Below are 10,200 nucleotides of genomic sequence, written 5' to 3' on the forward strand. Positions count from 1 at the left end.
CTAGAGGTGCCCATACACCTTGCGATTATCGTACGATAATCGCGGGAAATCCCACGATAGTACGATAATCGCAAGGTGTATGGAAGGCGGGCGACTGTTTCTACTGTACGGTCGCACGTCTTTTGTCGAACAAGCATGGTAGAAAACCCGCCGAGAATCGTACGATTGTCGGCGGGTTAGTGGCATTCACGTTGGACAACTGCCGAATGGGCCGGTGTGCGCACAAGCACACTGCCAGTTCAGCATTGCGGTCATCGGAAGCCCGATGTCCAAGATGGGCAGATCGTACGAGGTTTTAATTAGCTTACCACCATCTGAAGACGAAAGTCTTGCGATGGTTGTAAGGTGTATGGGCACCTTTACATCCCAAGTCCCAATGCTGGTGATTTCAAGTGTTTTTGACTTTCCCAGAAATAGGTGCCATATCATAGCAGTGAGCTGCTTTCCTTAGGTGATGGATTGATATGCACATAAGGAATTTTGGGCATGAGTAGGGGTGTAGAAAAATTAAAAATACTTAATTTTTTTATTATGACTGACACTGGTTATACAAGTTTTTTTTTGTTTTTCAGTTAGTAGGATTTTGTATTTCTGATATGAGTTATAAACACTTGTGAGTGCTTTCTCTGTTCCTTGAGATACACAATATTGCCAAAAGTATTGGGACGCCTGCCTTTACACGCACATGAACTTTAATGGCATCCCAGTCTTAGTCGGTAGGGTTCAATATTGAGTTGGCCAACCCTTTGCAGCTATAACAGCTTCAACTCTTCTGGGAAGGCTGTCAACAAGGTTTAGGAGTGTGTCTATGGGAATGTTTGACCATTTTCCTAGAAGCGCATTTGTGAGGTCAGGTACTGATGTTGGACGAGAAGGACTGGCTTGCAGTCTCTTCTCCAATACATCCCAAAGGTATTGTATCGGGTTGAGGTCAGGACTCAGTGCAGGCCAGTCAAGTTCCTCCACCCCAAACTTGCTCATCCATGTCTTTATGGACCTTGCTTTGTGCACAAAGTTGGGAACATGAAATTGTCCAAAATGTCTTGGTATGCTGATGCCTTAAGAGCTCCCTTCACTGGAACTAAGGGGCCAAGCCCAACCCCTGAAAAGCAACCCCACACCATCATCCCCCCTACACCAAATTTTACTTGCCTGACTGCATTGTGCCAAGTGTACTGTTCTCATGGCAACCGCCAAACCCAAACATGTCCATCGGATTGCCAGACAGAGAAACATGATTTGCCACTCCACAGAACATGTATCCACTTCTCTAGAGTCCAGTGGCGGCGTGCTTTGCACCACTGCATCCGACGCTTTGCATTGCACTTGGTGATGTATGGCTTGGATGCAGCTGCTCCACCATGGAAGCCCATTCCATGAAGCTCTCTACTCACTGTTGTTGTGCCAATCTGAAGGTCACACAAACTTTGGAGGTCTGTAGCTATTGACTCTGCAGACACTTGGCGACTTCTGCGCACTTCAGCATGCGCTGACCCCGCCCTCTCATTTTACATGGCCTACCACTTCGTGGCTGAGTTGCTGTTGTTCCCAGTTGCTTCCACTTTGTTATAATACCACTAACAGGTGACCGTAGAATATTTAGTAGCAAGGAAATTTCACGGAACACCTGAATCCAATGATTTGGAAGGGTGTCGGTGCCCCAATACTTTTGGCATTATAGTGTATGTACAGTATACTATATATCCAATGATTTGGAAGGGTGTCGGTGCCCCAATACTTTTGGCATTATAGTGTATGTACAGTATACTATATATCCAATGATTTGGAAGGGTGTCGGTGCCCCAATACTGCTATTTTTATTTGTTGTTCTCATTACATACCAGAGCAAACTTATCAGTGCTACTGGTTGCTGACTTGTTTGATAATTGAATACAAACATTTTCCAGTGCAGTGGAAGCTGAGCTGCAGATCTTTACTCGACAATGGAAATAGCATAATTTATATGATATGGAAGAGAGGCCAACAAACCACATGCAATTGGTTGTTCTGCTTTATGTGATTTGCTTTAAACTAATAAAACCATGTATAAATCGAGTTTAAAGCAGCAGGTCTGAGTCACAGAGAAGAGAGCTTGCATTCAATAGCCCTGATTTTCCCTTGTGATCCTGACCAATTATTTCCTGTGTTATTATGATCAGCAGACCAGAGAGATCATGCCTGGAAAATAAAGCTGTGGGACTCCATCCAAACTGGGAACAGACTTTCTGTGTCTATTAGGTATTTTCCATGTGCAATCCCAAAAAAGGTGAAAATTCCTGGCAAATGTAGAAAAAAAAAAGAAGTGTGTTGGTGTGTATATCTACCCTATGCTGTATACAAGGGGTACATGCACACAGGGGTATTGGTATTGGTAAACCATACATGAAACAGGGACACTTTGGAATAGGCCAAGCAGATTTGTCCTCAACATCTATTTAACAAGGCAGCAAACCTATGCAGTTTCAATGCAGAAGGGCATTGCACAGCAAGCCTATAGCATAAAACAAAACATTTGCTCATCAGGACCACTAACTAAACTCAGGTCAGTTTTTAACTAACAGGGTGTCCCCTCATGGGTTCCCCAAAACAAATAGGCGGTTCTTATACCTTTCTAGTGTTCTGCTAGCACCCTGGAATAGTTCACACCATAAACAGTGCGTTCCAGATCGCTCAGCCTCCAGCTGGGTTCCTGCATTCAGGGGCGAGAGGGGGTGCATTGAATGGCACCACAGCCACACCTCCCACTCGCAATGCGATCGCCCGCACCAGAACGTGTGGCACATTAGTGCCTGCGTTCTGGTCCAGTGCGATTTGCAAAAATGTTGCAAGCACTATTTTTGCAGATCGCATTGGACCGGAAGGCAGGCACTGATGTACCACATGTTCTGGTGTGGGCAATCACAATGTGGGCTGGGGGCGTGTCTGTGGTGCCATTGACTTCAATGCACCACCATGCCTCCTAGTGCCCCTGAATGGAGGAAGCCAGTTGGAATTCGATACAGTGCATTCCAGTGGCTGACTGCTGTGGAACGCACTGTTTATGGTGTGAACCGGCCCAGGGTGCTGACAGAACACTAGAACGGTATAATAACTGCCTAGTCAGAAACTCTGTTAGTCAGAAACTGACCTGAGTTTAGTTAGTGGTCCTGATGAACAAATGTTTTGTTTTATGAACGCAGGAAGCCATCCGGAATGCGATACAGTGCGTTCCAGAGGTTGACTGCTCTGGAACGCACTGTTTATGGTGTGAATTGGCCCTCAATCCCTTCACCCAGCAGCAGGCTACCACAGAAGAGAGAGAGGGAGATTCTTGAGCATCAGTCAGCTCACATACATAAATGCCTGTGGACAGCTGAGACTAATAATAAGATCTGGATACCATGCCAGGTGAGTTGTGGACCTAGGAATAAAAGCTTTATCCCACCCAAATATATACAAAGCCTCTGGGCTCCAGGACCCAGAACAGGGATTATTAAGATTCTGAGGAAACAAAAAGCTTGTTTTCTCCACATCAGTCATAAACCCTGGAGAAGCCCCTGACACTACACATTTGTTTTTGCCTTTACCTATTCAGGAGTCCAGGACACGGGTAGTGGCTTTTGTCAATGAATCAGACTCACCATCACTTTTTTTAGTCTGAATGACATCCGAATGAACTTGAAATCTATTTTTGACTGTTACAAATAGACCCTTCTGTCTTTAGTAATATTATTTGAAGTGGAACTTTGTCAAAAATAAGATTCTCTGCTTCTTAACGCAAGCCCACATATTTAAATAAGTATAGTAGGTGGTAGAGGGTAGGCCAGTACCAGAAACCACGACAGCACTGGTTGCTCTTTCTTTATTGCGGCACCCACTTTTCTGGCGGCCATGGGCACACTGTAAAACATTCAAGCACACATAGAGCACCTGGAGATAACAACCAAAACAATATATGTTCACTTGTTTTACATCATAAATTGTAGCAGAAATCCTGAGATATTTACCTTGACTAGAGATACCAATTATCAAGGATCCTATGTTGTCTACTAAAGGGAAGAATCAGAGTTCAGACTGACTTATACTCTCCTTCAACAAAGATCATGTGATCACTAGACACTTGGTCATGTGACTAGTCATCATAGGACTCCAGAAAGGCTGTTTTCCCAGCCGAGGTGTTTCCAAACTCTTACTATTAATGTGCTCGAGAGTGTACTGCAAGCTGCAGACTTGGGAAGGATATTTTTAGGAACTAGTCCTTTCTAAATAACAATAGGCACACTCTTGATCTTCCTCTAGTTCAGGGGTAGTCAATCACTAACAAGCCCCTATGTGACAGCATTTAGAAGTGACATGTTTTCTTTATGGAGACCTAATAAACCATTGATGTCTCTTCTGCCCGCCAATATAGATGGTCAAGCACAGTATTGTGCTTGATCGTCTGTTAACCCAGCTCTGTTTTCCCAGCATAGCTGGGTTTTGACAACTCTGAAGCAGGATGTGCTGAGAGCACAGAACTTCCTGCTTCAATCAGCACAGAGCAGATTGGGGAACTAATGTTCCCTGGTCTGCTCCTGTTCTGTATCCTCACATCCTCTGCTGTGGTCTCAGGCCCCCCAGAGGAGCAGATGTACAGCCACCCAGAGCACTTGTACTAGTCATTGATCACTTGTAGTTGAGAAGCTGGCCCTGCCTGATGTCATTGGTTGCTAATACACCAACGGTCATAGCAGCCAGTGACTGAAGCAGAGAGAGGTCCTGCACTGTGTTATGGCTGGCAGTGGATGCACTGGCCTCAGAGGCCAGTGTATCCATTGTCAGCCAGGCATAACGAAGTGCAGGTCGGTGATCGCGGTCTGGACAGAACGACAACTCGGTCCTTGTCTGGACCCCGGATTGCCATTTAGTGACTCCGGCTATTAGGGACAACAAATCAACACGTCAACCAGTATTTTCAGAAGCTCATCAATGACAGCCCCTGTATTTCTCTAATAAGAGATTTACTTTACAGCCAATGTAACCCTCATAGGGTTAAAGAAGGGAAATGTTATTTGCTTTCCCCATGTGATGATAAAAATCTGTGTGAATAGCATAAGCTGTCCATTTTCTTTTGCCTCTTTGTGACAGAGGATTTGTACTGGATCTGGCAACTGAAATAAACCAGGTTATTAAGCTCTGCTAACAGTGAGAAATAAAAAGGAGATATAAGACATCGGGGACCTGACTTGTAAATGTTCAGACCGAGAGATGGTTGCCGTGGTGACCAATAACAACATGTTTTAAATGTTGCAATGTGTTCTTTGAGCTGACCTCTGTTTCCTTAGCAACACTTTATTTTTGCACAAATACATCAGTGTTTTCTCTACAGATGGGCTATTCTGAGAATGGGTCTGCAAAGCAATTACTCATCATATACTGTATATAACCAGATGGATTTTTTTTTCCTGGGTATTTCCTTTACTTTATCCATGACATTGTGTTAATAAGTACAGTGTTGGCTTTAGAAAGTGGAAGGAATTCCCTTCCTGTGAGAGATATTGAGACAAGAAATTCTTCATGTGTATCTACAGTTCCTTTAAAGTGCCTGCCAACCCAAAAGTGATATTTTAGATTTTGGCAGATGTTTGTGAGTTGGGTTACCAACTGGCTTTTTTTCTCTAAGGGACTTAAATTTTATGTTCTATTAAAAAAACAAGCACAGGGTTCCACAACTCTTACTGCTTTAGCTGCACAATGCAATAGAGAATAAATAGAGAAAGAGGAGTAAGACTTGAGCCCTCCTGATAACCGAGGATAGGGGTTGTAAATAGAAATTTAGGACAAGAAATCTTATCATCAGCGTTTCCCAGAGATATAAGAAAACAGAAGATAATTCAACCCACCTGCATCTTTCCAAATCTGTCATGAACCAAACCTTTCGCTGCCACCGACATAAGGCTTACGGCGGAACACAACTGTTTCCAGCTGGCAATGTCAGTAAGCCTTACTTTGGTGGCTTTTATGGTTCTGATATAAGCTCATGGTCATTTTAGCAGCCATGAACTTATACCAGAACAGTTCCCCCGACGGTCTGACAAGCAAAAAATCTGCCTCCCCCCGCCGGCACCACCGCTGACGGCTGCCGCAATCTAAAGTCTCTTCTCCCTGCCTGGAGTCACTCCAGGCTGGGATCTATTTCTCCTCAGATCCTCGCTACGCTCCTCTGCCTGTATGGGCTGAGGTAGCAGGGATCTGAGGAGAAATGGCCGGCGGTGGTGGAGGAGGGAGCGCTGCATGAGCTCTGAAGAGATGAGTTGCCGGCTGTCAGATCGATAGATCGCCAGTGACTCTTTCATGTGTGTGTGTGGCCGAGCAGGTCGGATGGCCGAGAGGAGGATCAGTAAATATATGTGATATTTACAGATCCTCTGTGTGCAGGAAAAACACTGGAGTGATCAACTGATCACTCCAGTGTTTGTAAACAACTGGGGACATACTACTATGTGTCCCCAGTTATGAATGAACAGGAAGTGCTTTACATCACTTCCTGTTCATTCATGAGTTTCTCATTGTGTGAAGCCTCAGTATAGAGGATTCTACTCATTCATAACTGGATGATAGTAAATGTTTTACTATCACCATTTATGAATAGGAAGCCTCTGTCCTGAGGGCTTTCCATTCATTGAGTGTTGAGGCTTGTTGTGGAAATTTTATTTGGACTATTGTGGACGTTTTTATTACGATGTGTTTTAAGTAGATTGTATATGTAAATATTGTCATCATAGCTCTCAGTGTCAGGTTTACCGGGTTATGCTCTACGGAGCCTAGCCAGAGTTAATCAGCACTGAGGATAAACCATTGGAGTGGATATCTTCCTATGGATTTGGAGACGCAGGAGCTGTGCGCAGAGATCTCCACACGCGAATCGTCCATGTGCTATGCGCTGGGCTGTTGACCGGGGGAGATTTATGTGCATTGCGGAGAGGTGTCCTCTTCGCAAGTGTATGGAGGCCGGCAAGGGCCGCTGTGTAATGTGCAGATTTATTCGCTTGGCGGGGATGTATTTGCTTTTGAGGACACAGTATCATTTGGATACATATCTGCCTTTATGAAGGAACATACACTCATGTCTTTTTGGTGTGTCTGATCAACACTAAGGATGGGCTGAACGTTCGAGTCGAACATAGGTTCGACACGAACATTGCATGCTCTAGCGTTCGCCGAACGCCGAACATTATGGGATGTCCGCGGTCTGTTCGACCGCGGCACATCCCACAATGCACTGCGCCGTCCGAAACGGCAATTGGCTACAGTCTTGCACCTGACCTGCGGTCAGGTGCAAGACTGTGCCAATCAGGGCTCAGTACAAATATAGAACCATGATTGGGCAAAGTCACGATGACTCTGCCCAATCATGTCTCACAGCTAAGTCCCTGCAGCACACTATATGAGGCTGCTGACACCGCGGCCCTAAGTAGTGTGTTATAGGAGATAGAGAGAGATAGGGTTGAATTTTCCATGCAGATAAACTCACATTCATGGGAATAGTAGTATAGTTCTATCAGGCATTGTTCACTGTACCTTGCTGAGTGGAATTTGCGCCAGTGGTAACGGCGGGAGTATATGCACGAGTCTGATCGGAGCAACATTCACAGTTAACACGCTGATTCCTTTGTGTTGTCTTTTGGCGCGAACTCCGCTGCACATGGTTTTCATTGTTAACTGGTGTGCACGGAGTTCGCATGAACTAGCAGCGGGGGGCTGTGCACGTTAAGCTGCACGTTCACGAACATATACTCCCCTTTCTATTGTCTATTCAAATGTACACATGTGTCTCATTGACTGACTCTGTGTTATGTTAATGTATTGAGGAATTGATTGGCTGTTGTGGCCATCTCTTCCTGCTGTTATCCTTTTTGCCCTATAAATAAACGGAGCTCACTGCACTAGGCAGGACTTTCTACTGAGCATCCAATGTGAGAACAGCTTGTGTCTGTTTTACTTGATACCGCTGAGCACGCTACATCATATTATACAAAAGAGCTGAGAACTGTGCTGTTTAGCGCACCCGATTTCTATGCGCATGAGCGTATAGAAATATCCACAACAGGCTGCAAAAAAAGAAATTGAGGACTCTGTGTCCTCAATTGCTTTTTCTATTTCAAAAAGGAAATGTGAGGGGTCTATTTAGACCCCTGAAATGTCCCCGAAGCCCCCCCAACTAAATAGATAAAACATAAATAAAACACAACCCCTCCCCCACACACACATATATTATACACATGCAACAGTGTGCACCATATTGTTGTTAGAACACATCACATTGCTTGATTTTTTTTCAAGATAACATTAATTTAACTGTGGCATTATGTGGCAAAGCATTGTGACGCAACACACACACCAATGAAGGCGCAATTTAAAATATACAAATATTTCTTATTTATTAACTCAATACAGTTTTATCTTTTAGATTTAGTTGGAAAAGTGTTTTTTTTTGTGCACTGATACTGATTTTAGTGTGCTTTTATCAATTTTATTATGTATTTTTATCGGTTTAATATTGAATTGACAAACATTTGTGCAATTATCGCATGGCCTACAGAATTAGTAGTGCCATCTTTTTATTTTCACGGGCCCGTGCTTTGGAGGGTCTTTTACAAACGCTAGCAACGCAGCAGTAGAAAATTAAAATGATGGAAAAATTGCGAAAATGGTGTGGCCAGCTGAGGTGCAAAGCATTCTGGAGGGCTTGGCAGCGAAAGGGGTAAACTGAGCATGTAATGAGAAGAGTTTTCTGTCAATAAAAACAACGTCACATAGATCAATACATCAAGAAATGTAGTCTGTTTCTTTTATACATATCTCACTTTTTCCTTTAAAAGTGGACCTTGGGCCTGCTGCCTCTTTGTTGGAATTTAATGTGATGGGAACTGACCTTTTGGTTGGTTGTATGGAGGGATGGTGTGGGATCCAGTGCTGGAACAAAGTCTTCACGCTTCCAAGGTGAAGGTCTGCCCCAAAATCTGTGAATTATCAGGGTACAAGAGTGATCAAACTGCCTGTGGTGGGTGGCAATTATACAGGTTGGAAAACTTTTTCTGGCCACTATCTTATTTTTCATAACCCGGAGTCATTGGTGTTCATAAAGTGCCTCCTCCACATATTCCAATAGGCTTCAACATGAATGGCTGCCTGAGGCCCGGTGCAGGCTGCCGTGATCCGGGATTGCGCGGTCCTGCACAATGCAGGTAGCGATTTCCGCGCAGCCCCATTGATTTCAATGAGGTGACATCCGCATGGGAATTGCAGAAAAAAGGTACCTTTTTGTGATACAAGACACGTGGCTGCACGGGCGGAATTGCAGCAGGACACCGTGCGATCTGCCCAGCGCAACTGGGGTGCCATTAGAAAATAGTGGCACCCACAGCGGAATCGGTGCAGACCTAGGCGACTCCTGACCATGCGGCAATCCGTGCAGAATCGTGCACGATTGTCGCACGGTGAGGTGTCGCCTAGATGTGTACCGGCCATAAACCAGTGTATACCAATATGGTAAATCAGAACTGTAGCTGTAGCTCATATTTCCTTAGTTTTTGAAGGCACTAAAATTATATTTCTGGTACAAAGCGTGGTAAAGATATTTACAAATAAAATAAAGATGTCATGGAGCATGTGTTTTAGAAATTATTTTGTATTGTATTTGTAAAATGTTCCTGATGCCATCGCAATGGAGAAGCTTCTGCAGCCTATTGTTCATTATCTGGCCGAGTGTGTGTGGCCTAAACATTTGAAACACTCTCTGTCCTACTCACAAGGGGTCTTCCTGTGGATGTGCCAAGGTGCCGTGTTGATGCAAAAGAGGCATTCTTTGTGTAAACTGTTTGGATCTAAGTCCTGGGTACTATTGAGGAGTTGAGGGATGTGTTTTGCAATAGACATGTGCATGGAATAAAATTTTGTTTCAGACGAAAAAATTTAAAACTAAAACCATTTTAATTTCATTTGTCAAACGAAATTTGGAGGCAATGAGCCTCTGAATCAGAAAACCACACATTGACACTGCAGAATGCACGGCAGCCGAATCTGAATGCGCATGTCTAGTTTGCGATCTTTGCAAGTGTTTGTAAATAAATATGGATATTTGGGCCTGGGAATTCACTCCAGTTTCATGATCCTTGACAAAAGACTGTTTAATACATTGTTGGTTTTATTTTAAAAAAAAAACCATGGAAACAAAATGAA

The sequence above is a fragment of the Nanorana parkeri genome, unplaced genomic scaffold (assembly GCF_000935625.1).
Source record: "Nanorana parkeri isolate BGI_ZX_2015 unplaced genomic scaffold, ASM93562v1 scaffold103, whole genome shotgun sequence".
Lineage (NCBI taxonomy): Eukaryota > Metazoa > Chordata > Amphibia > Anura > Dicroglossidae > Nanorana > Nanorana parkeri.